Source organism: Zingiber officinale, chromosome 6A, assembly GCF_018446385.1.
Source record: "Zingiber officinale cultivar Zhangliang chromosome 6A, Zo_v1.1, whole genome shotgun sequence".
In the NCBI taxonomy this organism is placed as follows: Eukaryota; Viridiplantae; Streptophyta; class Magnoliopsida; order Zingiberales; family Zingiberaceae; genus Zingiber; species Zingiber officinale.
The window spans coordinates 105952788-105963347 of NC_055997.1; positions in this window are offsets into that span (position 1 = coordinate 105952788).

Here is a 10560-nt window from a genome sequence, read left to right on the forward strand (position 1 = left end):
CGAGGCGGGGGTATTCAACGTTCAGGCCAAGCCGGGTTATAAGTTCTTTGACGGCCTACCTTCTTCCAATAAGGGTTGGAGGTCCCGCTTTTTCTTTCTTAAACCCCCCGCCCCCTCAGCCGGGTCTTCTCATTGGCGACCCATCCTGGCTTCGGATTTTCCCCAACATGTTCATGAATCTGCCTGCTTCGCAGCTGCGGACAAGTTGACCGACGTTCTTGTTCGCTTGTCTGTGTTGATGTTGGAAGGCATTTTATACACCTTCGGTCTTAGTCCTGTCCCCGCAGAAATTGGAGCTCCCTTTGGTAAGTCGTTTATTCTGGCGCGCCGCTCTTCGCTAACTGAGGTGCCTTTTCTTTTTTATTCTTGTAGCGGCTGCTATCCTCCGTTCCTTCGCCTGTCAAGAGACGCCTGCAGTTGCTGTCCTGGAAGCTCTGCATAAGGAGCTGACGCCAGGCCTGCCTTCTGATCCAACTGCTGCCTTCGATCCTCAACTTCCAGCGCCCCCGACCTCTGATGTTGTGATTGCCCCGACGCTCGCAGTGCTACCTGCTCCCAGCTCTACAGACCCAGCATTATCCCACACCTCCGATCAACCTGCAACTGCTTCCTCGCCCGCTAGACAGGCTCCTCCTCTCCGTCCTACTATGCGGCTGCGTGTGACGCGCCAGAGCAAACGGACGGCCCCGGTCACCGCCGCTTCTCCTCCACCTTCGCAGCGCCAACGCGTGGTGGTTCTCTCTTCCCCCTCCAAGTCTTCGGGCATGAGCTCGGCCCAGGAGACTAACTTGGGCCAGGAGGAGGCCTATGACCTGGAGGTGGCAGGCCCGCCACCAGGCCGACTCACTCCGGCGCCACTCCAGAGCGTGCTGCCTGCCCCGCCTTCGCCTTCTGATGGCCAACCCCTGGGTTCGTTGACTTCTCCAGCCTCCTCCCCTCTGATACCAACGAGCTCGGCCGTGCCTATTTCGGAACCGCCCTCCTCGGACTGGGCCTTTAGGGCCTTCTGGAGGCTTCCTTCGGAGACTGACCCGACCAACGTGTCGGCTGCCAACCCATCCCCTTTTTTCGGCAGGGTCAACTTCCACGGGGCCTTGGCCAACTCCTGACAATCGGCTAATCAGCAGTTCTGGGAAAGCAACTGCCCTCTGGAAGAGTTCGACCAGGTTGCTTGTTCTCTGGTCGCGGTGAGTCTCTTCTTTCCTTTTTTCCTTCTTCTGGGCATGCGTGTGTTTCCATAACCTCATTTCCCTTCCTATGGGCACTTGCAGACTTGCTCGGCGAGTCTGAGCGTAGTTCAGCGAGCGGCCGAGCTAGAGCGGGAGAATGCGGCACTCAAGGCACGTCTCCGGGAACTGGAGCCCCCTTCATTTTCCACAGCTCCTTCTGCGCCCTCCCTGGGAGGCCTGGACTCGTATCTGCGTGCCGCTGGGGAATCAGCGGCCTCCGCCCGGGCCCTTTCTCACGCCGCATTCGACAAGCTGTGGGCATTGGAGGCGGCCTTAAAGGCGAGTGAGTCCTCTCTGGCCTCTGAAGTGGAACGCCGTCAAGCGGCGACCTCTGAACTGAAAGACCGAGAGGCAGAGCTTGTTGCTCAATCCCGGGAATTGGCTCTGCTGAAGCAGGGTCGGGAGCTCTTACAGATGGGGTTGGCTGAGACCCAAGCCGTGGCCAGTGTTGCTGTGGGTCGGGAAACCACCCTGCGGGCTCAGTGGGAAGCTTGCCAGGCCCAGCTTCAATCTTTGCAGGCGGAGCTTTCGCGGGCCCAGGAGGCAGTGTCTCAGGGCCAGAGTGACCTAGCTGCAGCTCGCGCGGAGGCTACCCAGGATAATAATGCCCTGGCAGAGTACCTGGCGGGAGAGCTCGGGCGGCTGAAGGCCTACCGATCGGCCTATGTCCGTTCTTCCTTTTTCCTTCAGAAGTTGGGGCGCTGGATGGTCGTGCTGCTGAGTTACGGGGCTGCTGGCGGGGTGAGACAAGCCTTCGAGCAAGGTTATTTGCGTGCAGCGCCCCCCCGCCACTTTCTTGGACACTGCTCGCCTGGCCCGGGAATTGCCGCAGGACACCTTCCTCTCCTTCGATGCGGATGACGGGCTCTTCTTCCAGGCTGCTCCTCCTCTTGCGGCCGATCCAACCCCCGTAGAGGTGTCTCCCCAGGATCTTCCTGTCGCCGTCCCCGAAACTTCTGATGCCCTTGCCCCTCCTCCTGCTGAGCCGGCCGACCCGGCACCCCCTCGGTCGGCTCTTGATGACCCGTCTCCTCCTTCTCCGAATGTAGTGTAATTAGAACTATGTTATGCTGCTTACTTTTTGATGCGTTGATACCGGCTTTTCTTCGGTGGTATTTGTGTAATGGTACTGACCTCGGCCTGTTTGTCTTCGATTTCCCCTGCGATCCTACAATTGTGCCGCGTCCCCTTCGCGTACTTATAGTTTGTTTTCTTCGACAAGTTGTTCGTTGGTTTCGGCCGAGCACCGATGATCAGATTTCCCTTATCTACTTTTCCTTCGCTACGTAGCCTTTCCTCCCATCGCCGCCCTTCTAATGAGCTTGCTTGGGCTAAAGGTTACCTCGCGTGTCCGTGCAGCCCGCTGATTTGACTTATCCGCCTTCTGGTGATCCCTCCGTACGCTTTTGTCCTGTTTGACACAATTTCCTAGGGAGGCGCTTCATATCTCGAGCTCTTGTCTTTCCCTTAATGCCCCCTGGTTATCTTCTCGAAGCTCATCGCAGAGCGTCCCCCGTCTACTCCAGACCCTGCATCTACCGTCCGTTGTTGACTTACGAAAATGTCCTCCGCCCACCATACCTATAAGTATTATCTGACTCTTTCTTTTTCAGCTCTAGGAATCTTCGTGACTGTGACCTCCTTGAATTCTCCCTTCATCTTTTCATAAGCCTCCTTATAAACTTGCATCTTCTCGCTATTCACCCCAAACTGCCCGGCTGTCTGCTGAGTTACTAGCTGGGAATCGGAGTATATGATGACTCGGCTCGCCCCCACATGCCGAGCTGCTTGTAGGCCTGTTAGTAGAGCTTCATATTCTGCCTCATTGTTGGTAGCTCTGAAATTTAACCGCACGACCAACTGCATGATATCTCCCTGTGGGGATATGAGAAGTGCTCCTATACCACTCCCCCGATGGGTAGCCGACCCGTCCACGTAGATTTTCCAGACCTCTTCTGAGTCCGCTGGGTGTACTTGGCCAGGGCTTGTGCTTTGATTGCGGTTCGAGGCTGATATTGTATGTCATATTCTCCTAGCTCGGTTGCCCACTTGATGAGACGACCGACTATCTCCACCTTGGTGAGGGCCTTCCCCATGGTACTATTGGTCAGGACAGTAATAGGGTATTCTAGGAAGTAGGGTTTTAAGCGGCGAGCCATAAGAACCAACCCATAAACCAACTTCTCTAGGGCCGTGTATTGAGACTCGACCCCTTTCAATAGGTGGCTGAAGAAGTACACTAGCTGTTGTACATCGTCTTGTTCTTTCACTAACACTGCCCCCACGGCCTCAGGGGTAGCTGACATATATACCCAAAGTGACTCTCCAGTAAGAGGTTTAAACAGTGAGGACAGGGTCTCCAGGGTTGTTTCAATTCCTCAAAAGCATTGCTGCATTCTTCGTCCCACTGAAACTTAGCAGCTCTTCGGAGAACCTTAAAGAAGGGGAGTGCTCGGTCTGCTGATCGCGATATGAACCTAGAGAGTGTCGTGATTCTTCCTACCGGCTTTGGGCTTTTTTCATATTCCGAGGCGCTTGCATGTCTCGGAATGCCTGAACTTTTTCCGAGTTTGCTTCAATTCTCCGCTCGGTAACAAGGTACCCCAGGAATTTTCCTCCTCGAGCTCCAAATAGGCACTTTAGTGGATTTAACTTCAGCCCATAGTGTTGCAGCATGCCATAGGTCTCCTCCACATCAGAAATAAGATTGGTTATTGCAGTAGTCTTGATGAGTATGTTGTCTACATAAACTGACACATTTAGCCCGATTTGTTCCCGAAAGATCTTGTCCATCATCTACTGATAAGTAGCTCCTGCGTTTCAGAGATCAAATGACATGACTATATAACAGAAACTAACCTTCCCGATCCTCCTTAGCTAAAGGGATCTGATGGTATCCTCGATAAGCGTCCATCATGCATATCCTTTCACACCACGTCGTTGAATCCACCATTTGATCGATCCAGCGGAGAGGGTAGCAATCTTTAGGGGTGGCGCAATTAAGATCCCGGAAGTCAATGCACACCCTCCACTTGTTGTTGGGTTTTGCTACCAAGACCACATTGGAAAGCCAGGATGGGAATTGCACTTCTCTGACATGTCCTGCCTTCTTGAGCTGATCCACTTCAGCTTGGATAATCTTATTCTGGTCGGCTGAAAATTTCCTTTTTTTTTTGCTTGACCGGCCTAGAGTCAGGCAGGAGATGTAGCTTGTGCTCAGCTACTTCAGATTTGACACCAGGTAACTCCTCTAGAGACTAGGCAAAGGCACCTCTATTGTGGATCGGGCATTGTATCAGCTCGCCTTTAAGGCTGACAGGTCACTAGCAATGCGAGTGATGCTCTCAGCTCTGTCAGGATACAACTGAATATCTTCGCAGGAGACAGGCTCCTCAGCAATAGGCAGAGGCTCCTCCTGGATGGCATGTACACCGCCATCCTGAGTCCGCCGGCTCTTGCGCGCCTCCACCCGGACCATATCGATGTAGCAACTTCGAGATACCCTCTGCTCCCCCCTTACTTCTCCGACCTGCTCGCCTACTGGGAACTTGATCTTCTGGTGAAAGGTGGAGACGGCGGCTCGGAACTCATACAGGGCTGGCCTTCCCAGGATGACGTTATAGGAGGAAGGTGAATCCACCACAATGAAGGTGCTCCTCCGGGTACGCACCAATGGCTCAGTGCCCATGGAGACGGCCAGCTTGATCTGACCCATGGGTTTGACTTCGTTACCTGTGAACCCATACAAGGAAGTGGCTACGGGTTGAAGCTCAGCGGCGTCGATCTGCATCTCTTCGAATGCAGCTCTGAATAAAATGTTGACCGAGCTCCCGGTATCCACAAAGACCCGAGTCACTCGGCTATTAGCAATAACGGCCTTGATTATGAGGGCATCGTCATGAGGCAGTTCCAGACCCTCCAGGTCTTGAGGCCCAAAGCTAATAACAGGGTCGGAGGCCTGCTCGTTTCTGCCTCCCACGGCTCCCACGTACGTGTGACTTACAGGCTCGGCCTGAGTCTCCGTCAGTGGGTCCTCCTGAGATCATACCGATCTCTCGCACGGCAGCGTTGCCCGGTTCTCCAGTTCTCCGACATCTCCTCGATCTTCTACGAGGCCAGCTTGGTTAGATGGGCCGGCTAGGTCAGGTCGGGTCTGCCGAGCGCGCCCAGCTGCAGCCCGTTCTTCGTCCATCCTCTGTATTTGGGGCGCCAACGCCGGGGGAGGCAAGCCCTGTTCTGCAGCTCGCCTGGAGTCACGAGCGAATTGGAAGCAGTTACTGAGATCGTGCGTCCTGGACCGATGATATGTGCAATATGGCGCTCCCCTTGGTCCAGGCCTAGGCGCATGTACGGCGGCAACTCGCGGTGCTGGCCTAATTCCCTGGGCAGGCTGAGGGGCAGGCCTGGGTTGACCTCGCTGGAAGGGCTGAGCCGGTTGCGGTGCTCTCCTTTCAGGTCGGTTGCATGGGGCCATCGTCTTTTCGGCTTTCCTCCTAGCGGCCTGCGTTTCTTCCACCTTGATGTAGCACGAAGCTTTCTCCACCATATCGTCGAAGCTTTGGGCGGGGTTTTTGATGAGGTCCCTGAAGAATTCCCCCTCTCGCAATTCATGGGAGAAGGCGCTCATCAATATTTCTGAGGTGGTGGAGGGGACGTCATTGGCCACCTGACTGAACCGGTTGATATAGCTCCGCAAGGGCTCCGTCGAATCCTGCTTGAGAGCAAAAAGACAGTGGTCGATTTTTTGATACTTACGACTACTGGCGAAACGGCGTAGGAATGCCGTTTTGAAATCCATGAAGCGATTGATGAACTCTGGGGGTAATCCATCAAACCACTTTTGTGCCGACCCTGACAGGGTGTGTAGGAACACTCGGCATTTGACAGCGTCGCTGTATTGATACAAGATAGCCGCGTTCTTAAACTTCCTCAGGTGCTCTTCCGGGTCTTTGCTCCCATCGTATTCTCCGATGTTCGGGGCTCGATACCCTTTAGGCAGACTTTCCCTAAGGATATGAGCCGAGAAGGGTACCTTGTCATCCGGATCTTCAGGTAGATCTCCAGCAGGGATTATAGCTTTTCCCTTTCCTGAATCTCGAGGTGGGTGTAAAGAGCTTTCCGCCACCGATGCCGGCGGTTCCTCCTTCTTCGGACTGTGCGCACGAGGTTCGGCTCGATGATAGTTGCGGCGAGGCTCCTGGAATGAAGTACGAGGGAGTTCTTCCTGCTGCTTCCTCTTTGAGCCCCTGTCGGAGGCAAGAGCTGGTTCCTTAGACGCTTCGGGCGCCAAGCGAGGTCGCGAAACTGTTCCTTGCTTTTCAGAGGCGGCTTGCCTTCTAACTTCCTTGAAGAGCTCGTACTCCCCCGCGGTCATGGTTACGTTGATCCTCCTGCTAGAGCTATGACCCGAGTCCTCCATCTTCACGCTCCGGATCAGGCTGTTGTGTTTCCCACAGACGGCGCCAAATTTGATCCCGTCTGGAGGCTGAGTCGGACGGAGGCTGGTCGCGGTGGACTGGGCGTTGACGGAAAGTCGTAGGTGATTTGGCTCCCACGGGTGGCTGACGCTGCTGCAGGACCCTGCGCACACTCAGACGATCCCCCTCCTCACGTTAGAGACCAAAACCCATGGAAAAAGTCCCCGGATCAGGCCCTCCGACGCTCAAGTCAGGTCCTTTTTCCCCAGAAAAAAGCAGAGAGAAGAAGAAGAAAGAACAGTTGCAGAAAAAGTGACGAGGGAATGTGTGTGCGTACCTGCGTACGAGGGATCTCCCCCTTTTTATGCGTCCTCCTGCCCTCCTCTCTTAGAACCTGCCATCCTGTCAGAAAACGTTAGACGCTGGGCTTTGTCCTCTAGTCCCGGACACCTGTCGTACTGCCATTCGTCGTGAAAGCATCTTTCTGTTTAGGGACCTCCGCCTTCGCACATGAGTTTTGTCTTGTAGTGATGGACAGCTGGCAGGCTGCTACTGGTTGTGAGGGCATCTTTTCGTTTTAGGAACCTCCGCCTTCGCTCGCACTATTGGCATGTAATGATTATCCTCGACGGACCGTTGAAATTCTCCGCACCCGCACCACTTAACTTCTCCGATCCATTGTGACTTGCACCGGCCTCGCCTCTTCTGATCGACCCTAGCCTCTAAGTGTTACCTGCCAGACGGGCTGACTCTGCTCAGCTCTGCCGATCCCGACCTGCCTCTATGCTTTGTATTTCCTGGCCCTCTACCGCAGGTCTGTAGATCGAGCTACTTCTGCTCAGCTCTGCCGATCTCGACCTGCCTCTGTGCTTTGTATTTCCTGGCCCTCTACCGCAGGTCTGTAGATCATTCGTAACTTGCACTTCCGATCCTTCGACTCGCAGACCTACCGACCAAACCGTCTCTACACAGCTCTGCCGCGTCCGACCTGTGATTTGTGACTTGCACTCCCGGGCCTTCGAATGGTGGACCTGCAGACCGAGCAGCCTCTATACAGCTCTGCCGATCCCGACCTGTGCCTGGTGTTCCCCCTGTCGTCTCTCTTCGTTCTCCTACAGCTCTGCCCTTTCGATGAACAAGTCTACCTGGCCCTTGGCTACCCCCTATGCTCAACTCTGACTGCCCCCTCTGAGGTTCAAAATTCAACTTTAAAACTAAACCTCCTCCTAAACTTTAAGTTAGTCCTATTTAATCATTCCTTTCTTGTTGTTATCAAGAAAATTACCCTTAAAAACTTATAAATATATTTCTTAGAGTTAAAGATAGTTAACACAACTAAACGTGGCTTAATGAACTAAAATCAGACCATTTAAGTCAAAATCAGCCTTTTCAATTAATTGAAGTTGGGTTTCAATCGATTGAAGTCACCATAATTGATCAGTTGATCGATTCAGGGGGTGCTTAATCAATCACTTGATCGATTTCGTGGGGCTTTGTGCTCGCGGAAATGATCTGTAATCGATTGACCAATCGATTCACACCTGGATGAATTGATTGCTTGATTGATTAATATTTCTGAATTTTTCTGATTTCGTTTTTTTTTACCGAAATTCAAAAATCCCTAAATAATTCTACGATTATCGAAAAATCATAAAATTTTATATAGACATTATTTATATTATATATTATAAGGGAAAATAGTTTTTTTTTATGAAAATAGTTCATATCTTCAAAGATTGACACAAAATTAGAAACCATTAAAAATTTCAATGCTTCACTCTAGTTTGTGTCTAACTAATCAATAGTGATTTCTATCAAAAGATAGACTTTATCAAGGTTTTTTCAAAGTAATTTTGAAATGATTTTCAAAATATAATTTTCAACTATGTTGTTTAGGTTTAAATACGCATGACTTGTACATTAACTTTTCCAATGATTGGACTTCTCATAATCCATTGTTAAGATGAAACTTAAACTAAAAAAATGCATTAAACCAACTACATGAGTTTTGTTGATCCTCCTAATATCTCACTTGTATCTAGTGTGTCTCAAACATACATACAAGTCAAGCCTATGGTTCTTGTGAAATGTACAATAGGTTTTTCCTAAAACTAAGATATCATGCATATCTATCTAGACATTTAAACTTAGATCATCCAACGTAGGATGTCAATTGATGTCATTATCCTTAATTACAAGGAAATTTGAAATAATGTATGAAAATGAGCATGAACATACATCAAATGCATATTTGTCAAAAGAAAATTTATCATGAATAATGATCTATGTAAGACATGGCATATGACACTCTTCATAAACATATATGAATGCTAAATATGATGTCATGACATATGATGAACATACAATCATGATAATTTTAACATAAAGAAAATACCTAGATTATCTAAGTATCACTAACTAGTCGTTAAATTTAAAAATAATCCTTAGTTGCCCTATCTCCTAAAGAAATTATTAAAATCTCAACTTGACATTTCTTTAACTTCTAACATAATTGTGTCAATTTAATTAAGTCCAAATCTTTAAATTTTGGCACATTTTACTCTTCCAAAGAGTAAACATTAATCCTTCCTTTTCAGGGTGTAGCAATACCTTAAAAATATCCCCAAAGTGTCAACTTTACCAAGGTTGAGTTAACTACTCTTCTAATTAGAATTGACACTCTCTAAACTCATCTAGGGTGTAGAGAACACACTCTTAGGAATCCAAAACATATTGATGCTCCTTGAGTGTTCTAGGTATTTATTAGGGATAACTTCCCTTGATACCTTCTTGATGACCTTCCTAGGCTTCTTAGGAGCCTTGGTTACACTAATCTCCTCACGGTCAACTCTAGGGATAACCTCCCTTGTGACCTTCTTAATGACTTTCCTAGACTTAGGGTTAGTTCCATAGTTATATGGAGCTCTATGGTATGAGGGAACATTCTTCTTGGCTTTTGGTTTGTATTCCAAACCTTTCTTGTCATTGAATGACTTTGCCTATCTATCCCTAGATTTTGCATTTTTGACTCTATAACATTATTTGTCGTTTTCTCTAGAATTCTCTTCAATTTATCAAGGCTTGACCTTAAGATTTAATTTTCTCTCCTTAAATTCTTAAATTTAAATTTTTCTTGAGCATTTTTATTTAATTTTTAGGTGTGTATATATATATATATATAATCCTTAGAGTTCTTGTTCAAATTGTTATCTACCTTCTTAACCTTAGATGAGGCAGACCTAGTATGAAATGGTTTATAATTGACCTTAGATTTATCATATTTCCTATTTTCATGATAAATATCATTGAAATGATAAAATTTAGATCTAACATGCTCTTTATCATGACACAAAGAAATACCATTAACTAATAGTACCTTAGCGTTATTCTTGGAAGCTCCCCCTTGACTTGAGCTTCCTCATTTCTTCCTAGTTGTATCTCTTCCCCTTAGACATTGGTTCCGGTAATGTTCCTTTTGATTACAAGAAAAGCACACAATTTGTTCCTTGTCCTTGCGTACCATAGAGCCGACTTCCTTTGACTTCTCCTTCATTTTGAGAGCCATTTGATCCATCTTCTCTAATTTAGGACATTTGTTTTTGTAGTGCCATTTTTCTCTACACTCAAAACATAATATGATCTTTATTATTAATGCACGAAATTGATATACCTTTACAATATGTGATTGTAGAGGTGACATTTTCTTCTTCCTCATTGACTTTGGATAATGATGACACTTTTTTTTTTGTTTCGATGTCAATGGTCTATGCTTCCCCTCAATCCTTGAGGTGGATACTTCTTCAAATTCCTTCTCAGATGTTGAACATATTTCAACCTCCGAATTCTCATGCATATGAAACAAAGAGTTTCCTTCTTTGCTTTCGTTGTTGCGTTCCATGGAGGATGGATCTTCA